Source organism: Castor canadensis, chromosome 10 (genome assembly GCF_047511655.1).
Source record: "Castor canadensis chromosome 10, mCasCan1.hap1v2, whole genome shotgun sequence".
NCBI lineage: Eukaryota > Metazoa > Chordata > Mammalia > Rodentia > Castoridae > Castor > Castor canadensis.
Genome location: NC_133395.1, coordinates 111,958,635 through 111,968,739, shown reverse-complemented (window position 1 = coordinate 111,968,739; position 10,105 = coordinate 111,958,635). Strand labels below are relative to the sequence as shown.

The window sequence follows — 10,105 nt, the reverse complement described above, 5'->3', positions numbered from 1 at the left end:
TCCATGTGATGTTTACTCAAAGCAAGGTCTATGGAAGGAAATGGAGAATTCAGAACTATAACAACCAAAATCAAAAGCCTAGCATAAAGGTTCTGCTAAACAAGAGTAAAGGAAGAATTATTTAATAAATGGTGGCTGCATAAGAAATAACAATTGGTGACAGAGGAGGTGAGTTAAATCCACATTTTACTCCAAAATAAATAAAGCAAAATAAAACTGGGACAGATAGTCATCAAATAATGAAACATGAAATGAAATTATACAAACTAGCAGAAAATAGACTATCAAATGAGTTGGAAGAAAGCTCACTTTGTCAGCATTGAACCAATGAAAAAACACAAAGGACTAGAATGACAGATTGAGCTGTAGAATAAAACAAAAAAGAACAACAGACTGGAAAATATTTGCATCATTAACAAAGGAGTAGTATCTATAAAACATGCTGTTCAAAGTTAGAAGAGGTTCAAGTCCCCAACAGACGAATGGATATGAATAGATCATTCACAGAAGGGGAATGCAGATAGTAAATACACAGAAAAACATTCATTTAAAAATGTTTAGTCATCTAAAGAATGCTAAGTAAGATAACCTTTAACTAGTAATAGACATTATGAATGTAGGGGAGAAAAGATGACAATTCTTAGAAATGTGCTTTAAACTCCTTTTGTTCCTTGGAGGTGATAGAATAAATGAGGCAGCTCTTTGGGAAAGTCAAAATCACTTGACCATTCATAGTCTTCCACCTGGGAGCTTAACTCAAGGATGTATTAGCAAACTGCAAAGAAACAAAATATGCCATATTAGGAGACTAAAGTGAATGATTAAGGATACCTACACTCCTTAAAAATGTTAAAAGAAAAATGTTAGTGAAAGTAGCAAACAAAGAAAATATGTTGTTGCAACTGCATAAGATATGTATCTATGTGGAAGGTTTTATGCCTGAAAAGTCAAATTATGTAGCAATAATTGGATACTTTATTGTTCTTATGTTTTTCTTCCCGTCTCTGGTTATCATAGTGTCATTTCAGTGGTGCTTACAAGAAAATTGGGTTTAAATCCAGTCCGCAGCAGGACTTTGAGCAAGTCTGCCTGCAAGATGGGGTACTTTCCAGGGAGACTGAAATCAGTGAAAGATGGCACAGTGTGGGTACCCCAGAACTTCTTGCAGTGGAGGCACCTCTTCCTCCCTGAAAGTCAGGAGCCATCAGTGTCCTGACCTAGACCACCTTCCAGGTGCCTGGAGTCTAGTCTGGCACTCTCGGGTCTCACTAGCGCTGGGACTGCCTTCCGAGGGAGCTTCCCGGCACACGTGTGTGTGCAGCCGTCCGTACCACGGACACCTGCGCTTGCAGGGGAACGGACCAGCTCTGGAAACATAGCCGCACGTGAGCCCCTCGGGCTGCGGGGCTGACGTGCAGCCACCTTTGAGCTTCTGATGCTATCCCGCCGGATTCTATTCGGGGGTCACCCTGTGCCCCCTTGCTGCAGGAAAACTCAGATTTACTAGGCGCCCCCGAAGGAAGCGTGGAGACATCGCTTGCGCAGAAAGGCCGAGTGGGACTTCACAGACGGGGCACTTGGGTGCTCCTATGGTCTCAAAGGACGCACCTGACCCCCGACGCGGGTTAGGCAGGCGGGCGCAGCCCCTTCACGCAGCGGCACGCACCCATCTGAGATCCAGCCGCCACTCGGCCCGCTTCTCTGCTAATGCCATCTTTCCCGAGACGGTCACGTGCGGGCTACAGCCGTGCGCTTCGTTCGGGCCCGGACGCCAGAACCGATCCCGGGAACTCCACTGGATATCCCATCGCTCCGTCCCGAAGCCGAGGTGAGGCTCTTCCCTTCTGAGTCGGAGCGGGTCCAGGACGGACGCTAGGTCCCCGAGGGCGAGTCTCTCAGTCCGCACAGATTCTTAGGAGGCCACATCGCCGTCGGGGACCCGAGACCCCGCAGCATGCCCTGAGCCACCGCCTTGGGGGGCGTCCTCTGCGAGATGCGGGTGCGGCGCTGGATCTCTAGTTCCTCAGCCCGCGGACACCTCATCTTCTGCGCGGCCACAGCCCGGCTGGCAGACGCACGAGCGGCGCCGAGAGATCGGGCCGGGGGTGCGCCACGCGCGCGGCACGAGGGGCGCAGGCTGCCAGCAGGACCGAGGAGCTGGGGGAGGATGGTGGGGGGGGGCGCGGGCGCATGCGCCCTGCGCCCGTGCCATATTGGAATGAGTCGGAGCGCGGAGCGCCGCCACCGCCTCCGCCGGAGCGCGGGTGGAGGGGGCGGGGAGAGCTGCCGGCCGCCCCGCTCCGCCGAGCCCAGCAGGAAGGAGGGCGCGAGCGGGCGAGCGCGGGCGGCGCGAGCGGAAAAAGCGCCCGCGCGGGCGAGTGAAAAGAAGGAAAGAAAGAAAACGAATGCGAGCCAAGGGGGAAAGGCGAGCGACCGACCGGGCGAGCGCGCGCGCGAAAACTCCCGGCAGGTAAAAGAGCGGGGCCGCCGGCTGGGCCTTCCCGCGCGGCGGCCTGAAGGGGCGGTGACGGCGCCGGGGCGAGAGACCGCGCGGCGTCCCCTCCCCCCTCGTAGCAACCGCGTAACTTTGCCAACGGAAAACCGCCGGGAGCTGGCGGGCGCGCGGGCTGAGGCGCCAACGGGCGGCGGCGGCGGCGACGGCGGCGGCTGCACGTTGGGGGCGGGGGCGGGGCGGTGGGGGGGGAGCGCGGCGCCCGCGCGCGGCCTCGCGCGGTATCGCGCGCCGGCCAGTCGGGCTACAGGGGCGCGCCTGGGCACCTCGCCGCGGCTTGCCGCGGCGCGCGTCAACCCGTGGGGGGCGTGAAAGGAAAGTGGCCGGCGGCGTCAGCTGCGGGCGCCCAAGTTCCCCGGTGCGCCGGGCCCGTTGCGCCGGGCCCGTTGCGCGCCCCTCCTCGCGCGCGCCCGGCGCTCCCGCCCGCCGAGCCCCCGCGGACCCGCCCCCCGGGCTCGCTCTGGGCGGGGCGCGAACCCGCAGCGGGGCCGGGCGCGCCGCCCGCGCGGCGGGTCGCAACTTCGGAGGGCCCAGGCGGCCGCTGCGCTGCTGTAGAGCGTCTGGCAGCCGCTGCAACCGGTGGCTTCGGCCGCCCTGGTGAAGCGAAGCGGCCTCCCAGGCGCTGCGGCTTTCCGGGCGCTGCCGACCTCCGCGCGGACCCAATCGGGGTCCCGAGCCACTGGGCAGGTCCGTGACCGTTTCGATTTCTATTCTGGAAGTCTGGCTTTGCACGCTGAAAAAAAAAAAAGAGCGAGACCGTGGAGGGGCGAGCAGAGCGTCCTGGGAAGCGAGGCCTGTTCTTTGCGGAGCAGAAACGCCTTTGAGAACAGAACACACGTTCCCGCGGAAAGGATGTACGTGGTGTTAAGTTTTCCCCAAGGTGTCAGCTGTTTTCATGGGGTCTAAAATTAAGCCGGCCACGCAGGTCTCCTCAGATCGAGTGCGCGTGGAGTTGGGGGGCGCCCCCGTCTCCAAACCGGCTTTTATTTGGCGGGGCTGTTCCCGGCCGGGCACTTGGAGTAGTTCGGGTTAAAGGGCCCCTAGTGATTTTTTGTGAGTCTTGCTTAGCAGGGATCTGTTTGCGAGAACCAAGTAACCATCAGAGAGACTTGGGAGGACTTGTGATGGATTTTGCCAGTATCTGTGTATGTCTTCTTCTGAACCACCTTTTTAAGATGTCACGCTTAAACTTTAATTCCATATGGAGTAAACTGCCCGCACTTGTGACTTACCTTGCCAACTGCCTTGAGAGGATGTCTTCATGCCTACATTTGGGGGCTGTTGACCGGTGGCGAATGTTGAATCTTGTAGGCCACGAGTATTCAGAGTTAAGACTTGTTTGTCGTATCAGAAAAATAACGACCTGATGGAAACAGAGTGGCTGAGATCAGGAAACAGTTACTACAGTTTTACCATTGATTAGCTGCCTTATCTTGGGGTTTCTTAGTCTACGTAGATTTGATTTTCCTTACTGGCTAAATTAGGATAAATAGATGACCATCTTTCTGTTGCTTTCGGTTCTGAAGTTTAGTGACTTTTTAAAATGAACGATAAAAAAAAAATCAGTGTTTTGAAACGGTCTATAAAAATGCTCCCCATATGCATCCTTATAAAAATACATTTGGAAAAAAATTGGTGACTATATTCAGGAAAATTTTGTGTAATTTATTTGAATAAAGACATTTAATAATGTATTTCAGTGTGCTTAAGAAATTTTTAAAAACTGAGATGAAATTTATGGTAAGATCTTAATAGTACATATGTATATGCCTTGATAACTACACACAGATCAAGATATATAGCATTTTTGTGTTCCAAGAGAGCTCCCTTTGGGTCCCTCCTATTCAGTAAACATCTGTCCATTCCCCAAGGCAAGCACTGTTCTGACTTTTATCACCACTGATGAGTTTTTCCTCAAATAGAACTTTTTAGAGGATGAATGGGGGGCAATATTAATAACTAAGTTGAAGGACAGCAGGTATGTAAACTTGGAGTTATGGTCGTTTTAGTCACAATCCTATGTTCTTAAGATCCTTAGTGTTTTTAGTGTCTAGAATAACTTAAAATTCTGAGCTGAGAGACTTTGTAGTCAGAAGGTCGTGTTTTAGCTGATGCAGTACTTTGTGAATTTGGATCTGTGGTTCTTGGGAATCCGTATGTTCACCGCTGTGGTATATTCTGTCATTACCCATTTTGGATATATTTGTAGAAAGTAGATTTAAAGAATGAATTATGAACTTTTTCAGTAAGTCAGGGCTTAAGGTATCAGTAGGTGAATCCATTCCTTAAAGCTTAGAATTTGCTAAGAAAATTGAATGAAAATTGATTTTTTAAATTTCATTGAATTAAGAATGGGTTTACCTCAAGTATGGTAATAAAATATTACACAAGAGCTGAGTCTGAGAATTTTGGTAATTTTCCCGGAGACACTATAAACGTGAGGCTCGCCCACCCGATGGCAACCTGTAGGCCCGAGGGTGCAGACTGTAGGCAGGGATGGCTGCAAAATACCCATTTTTTAATACTTGTTTTTTTGAGACAGGATCTTGCAATATAGCCCAGGTTGGCCTTGAATTTACAATTCCCTTGCCTCAGTCTCCTAAATGCTGGGATTAGAAGCTTGTACCACCACACCTGGCTAAAATACTCATTTTTGAGTTGATTTTTTACGAAAGTATTAGGATTTAAGTGATCTTGAGTAAAATTAAAGCACAAAATGAAAAAAAAAAAGAATGGGTTTAAAGCTTTAATCACCTTTTTTTTTAAATGACAGCATAATTGCTTTATATTTATATTCACCTGGTTTATTATGTCATTAAAACTACAACAATGAAAGCAAAGAACAAAAGGTAACTAAACATTGTGTCATGTGTGATTTTTTTTTTTGGGGGGGGTGGCAGTACTGGGGTTTGAACTCAGGGCCTTGTGTTTGCTTGGCAGGCATTCTGCTTCTTGAGCCATGCCCCAACTCTTTTTGATTTTTTTTCCTTTTTTTTTTTTTTTTGTGGGACTGAGGTTTGAACTCAGGGCTTCACACTTGCAAAACAGGTGCTTCACCACTTGAGCCACACCTCTAACCTTGATTTGGTTGTTTTTGAGATGGGGTCTGGCATTTTCGCTAGGCCAGTCTGGATCTTACTATTTATGCTCCCCTGTAGCTGGAATGAAAGGCACATGCCACCGCGCCCAGATCTCTAACTCCTGAGTAGCTAGGATTACAGGTGTTAGCCATTTGTCCAGCCTATTAGGAGTGATTTTTGAAGATACCTTTTTGTATTAGTCCTCTGTATAGGAAGGTGAGTTTTTTATATTATTCACTGGAAGCAAGTTCTGCAACAACTTGCTTATCTGTACCTAATGTTTTTGTTTTTTTGTCATTTGAACTGAGGGCCTCACACTTGCTAGGCAAGCACTCTACCACTTGAGCCACTCCATTTACCACTTGAGCCACTCTACCAGCCCATTAACAAATATTTTTAAATGTATCCATAGGCCCTTTCTTGTTTCTACTGCCAAAGAAGAGGCATTAAATTCAAGTGAATTCTTATTTTGTTAATTTCTAATAAAGCCCTGTTTTTTGTTTTGTTTTGTTTTTTTAGTGCATGGATATCTGTGTGATAGAAAGTGGGATGGTCTAAGGCCTTGTGTAGAGATATATGGAAGATAGTCCACAAACTTCAAAGATTTTCTTTTGTGAAATGATTTCACTGAGTAGCTCTGTTTTTCTTCTAAGTTAACCAGCCAGTTGATATGCCAATAAATGTCCAACTGGTCATTCCACCCAAGATTCACAGCCTCATTAACCAAGGCAGTTCTTGATGACTTATTGTTCAGCTATGGTTTTAGTTTTTGAAGCTCTTCTCTGGGTTTTTCATGATCAGATTGTTTAATTTAAACGTTGTTACATCTTTAAGAGATGCAACTAAAGAGATATAAAATGTGAAAGAAAATCCACAGGAAAGGGAATTTCCTCTTTTTGATACTTGTTTCTTTGTAAACTGATTTTTTTCCTTTAAAAATGCTTTGCCTATACATAGTCTTTAGGGTACTTTTAGTACCCCTTAGTCTGTAGGGTACTTTTGCTTTTCACAGTGATAACTAGATCGGGGTTATTATGTAATGAATGGTATAGCAGCAGATATCATTTGACTTTCAGGTCTGTAGAAAAGGGAAATTGTCCATACTTCAATGGCTTTTTATTATGATTTCATGTTGTGTTCACATTAAATGAATGAGTACAGTATAAAGAAAGACCATCATTTAGACAGATATATTCAGTGTGCATGTATGTATGTGTGTGTGTGTGTATAGCACTGGGGTTACCCCCAGCCCTTTTTGCTTAGTTATTTTTCAGGTAGGGTCTTGAGTTTTTACCAGGACTGACCTTAAACCATGATCCTCCCCATCTACACTTCCTGCACTGCTGGGATTACAGGCATGCAACATTGTACCCAGCTTGAATGTTACTTTTTTTTTTTTTTTTGCAGTACTGAAGTTTGAACTCAGGGCTTCACTTGAGCCACGGCTCCAACCCATAAATATTTTTATATTGAAAATCTGTCTTTGGCGAGCATGGCGACTCAAGACTGTAGTCCTTGCTACTTGGAAGGTAGAGATCAGGAAGATCACAGTTTGAGGCCAGCAAGGGTAAAAATTTAGCAAGATGCATAGCTGGGTGTGGTGGTGCGAGAGGAAGCACAAAGAGGGTCAGCTAGGACATAAAGCAAGACGCTATCTCAAAAATAACCAACACAAAAAGGCCTGATGGAGTGGTAGATTGCCTGCCTAGCAAGAAAGGGCCTGAGTTTTACCCCAGTACTGCCAAAAAAAATAGTCTTACAATTTCCCAGAATTTTATTTTGTGGCTTTATTTGGCTGGTAACCAATATTTTAGAATAATACAAATGAAAAATAAAAGAACATGTAGCCAGTAAATGGCACAGCTTTGTTATGTCAAGGTACTTTTCTTTCTGTAACAGCATTTGTTATCTAAATACAGTGTTTTGTATTTGAAAACAGTATTTCTTTATATACCCAGTTGTTAAATTGGATGAAAATGTCTGGGGATTTCAGTTACTTGGGAGATTTTGAACCATTTAGACTTCAGGGACGCTACCACTCTTCAAGTGATACTAACCCTACTGGAAAATGATTTAGAATAGAAAGGATGTGGTCAGGTTGTTGCAAATTTATGTTTAAACTTTTTAAAAGTGGGAGGAAGGGTAAGAACAAAGACAAGTTATTAATAGAAAAATTATATGACTTCACTGCAGAAGTTTAACAAATTTGCCTGCTAACTTTTTCCTGTAACTCAAAGACACTTGAGGATTTGTACGTAATATTTATTCCTCTACTCTGTTCTTCTATTCAAGAGGATGTTTATAAAAACCTTATTCAGGCTAGACGTGGTGGCTCACTGCTGTAATCTACCACTTGGGAGGCTGAGGCAAGAGGATTGTGAGTTTGTGGCCAGACTAGACTACGTAGGGAGTTCATGGCCAGGCTGGACTACATTGCGAGACAGTCATAAAAAAACAAAACAACAAACCAACCAAACCTTATTCAGTTCTCTTTATTTTCAGATGATCACTAAGAACTTTATTTGAAAGCACTATCTACATCCCTCCCTCCATCCTTCATCCCTCCCCCTCCCTCTTACTGTGTTAGATGATGTTAAATCATTTGAACAGTCAAGTGTAGTCTGGCCATTGAGTAACTTCAGCGACCCAAACAGTTCACTGCAGGGAGAGGCTGTACGGTGGCATTTCCAGCATGGTATCTAGTGCTGTATACATTGGTTACTTTTTGATATTTTTGCTTAGTCTAGGAAAAGGTTAATTGTTAAACTGATTTGGGGTAGTTGAGAGTATCTGCTTTGTAGGGGAGAGCTGAGTTCTGGTATGAGATATTTGAAGAGGGTCTTAGATAAAAAATGGAATATCGTTTGTTGGCCATCAAAAGTGTGGGACAGTCACACATTTGGAATGACAACATGAGGTTGGAAAATTTAGCAGTTATTAAAATAACTCAGCAGGTTTTTGGTGGGGGGATGACGACTGGGGTTTGAACTTGGTCTTGTGCTTGCTAGGTAGGTGCTTTACCATACTCCTGGCTCTTTTTTGCTTTGTTATGTTTTTCAGATAGAGTCTCAGGGCCCCAGGGCCTTGGATCATGATCCTTCTACTTCCACTTCCTGCATAGCTGGGATTATAGTTACGCTATACCATACCCAGCTTGTTTGTTGAGATGGGGGTCTCGCTTTTAGCTGGCTTCAAACCTTGATTCCTCTCAAACTCTGCCTCCTGAATAGCTGGAATTGTGCACCACCATGGCCAGATTGAGTTTTTCTTGCTAATGTTCAAGTGTTAACCAACAAACACTTTGATTTGAATTCCAAATTATTATTTTGATACTTGGAGGAATTTTTTTTTTTGAGAGAAAAAGAATACTATGCTTATTATTTTCAACCATACATTTCATTATAGGACTTTTGACTGCTCTGAACCTATTTCAAAATAAATGCCTTGTCTGCAACAATTTAAAATCCAGTATCTGGTATAATTAAAAATCCAAAGATATGCTCATTTGTTGGTGAAACTGATTCTGTATATTCATAGTTATAGTTGGTACACAGCACGTGTAAGCTACCTTGTTCACTGAGAATTTATAATGCTGCCATATGTTTTAAGAGGGAATATCAAGTCAGTGGTCCTAAAGGCTAAAGGCAAAAAACCCTCTTGATTTTGACTTTAGAAACTCACTTACACTTGTATTGCTATGAACATTTTCTATTCAAAACTCATTAGATTTATATGTAACATACATAAAAAATTTCTAGAACATAAGTCTATTGCTTTTTGTTTCACATTCATCAATTCTCTCTTTTATTTTTTATTTTTTACATTTTTAGTAGCATATATTAGTTGTCACAGGGGTTTCACTGTGGTATTTCCATATATGCATACCAAAATGAGACTAAATTCTCCCTCTCTGTTCCTCCTCCTCTTGCCCCTCCTCTCTTCTTAAAACAATTTTAATAGGTTTCATTGTTCTGTTTTTATGCATGTGAATAAATTACTTCAACCATACTCCCCCCTTCACCTTTTTTCCTCCCTCCTCCTGCTGGTACCTCCCCCACCCCCAAGAGAACCTGTTTTACATTCCTGTCATTCATTTTTTAAGATCTAGATTCTGTGTATGAGAACATGTGTATTGTTTTGCTTATCTCACTCAGCACAGTGGTCTCCAGTTCCATCCATTTTCCTGCAAACATCATTTCATTCATTCTTTACGGCTGATTAATACTCCAATGTGTATGTATACCACATTTTCTTTATCCACTCATCTATTGATGGGTACCTAGACTGATTCTTTTTTTTTTTTTTTTTCTTTTATTATTCATATGTGCATACAAGGCTTGGTTCATTTCTCCCCCCTGCTCCCACCCCCTCCCTTACCACCCACTCCACCCCCTCCCGCTCCCCCCCCCAATACCCAGCAGAAACTATTTTGCCCTTATCTCTAATTTTGTTGTAGAGAGAGTATAAGCAATAATAGGAAGGAACAAGGGGTTTTGCTGGTTGAGATAAGGAT

The 10,105-nt window shown here is 44.8% G+C and overlaps 1 protein-coding gene across 11 annotated transcripts in view; it reads left to right on the top strand.

The window, feature by feature from the left end:
* The first annotated feature begins 1,700 nt into the window (after window positions 1–1,700).
* Sfmbt1 (Scm like with four mbt domains 1) overlaps window positions 1,701–10,105 on the top strand; it is a 122,973-nt gene continuing 114,568 nt past the window's right edge. For 5 of the 11 annotated variants that reach the window (XM_074043932.1, XM_074043934.1, XM_074043931.1 and 2 more), the window contains exon 1: window positions 3,221–3,366. The gene's annotated coding sequence lies outside the window, so the exon portion shown is untranslated. The other 6 variants (XM_020175209.2, XM_020175211.2, XM_020175213.2 and 3 more) reach the window with 4 other exon arrangements.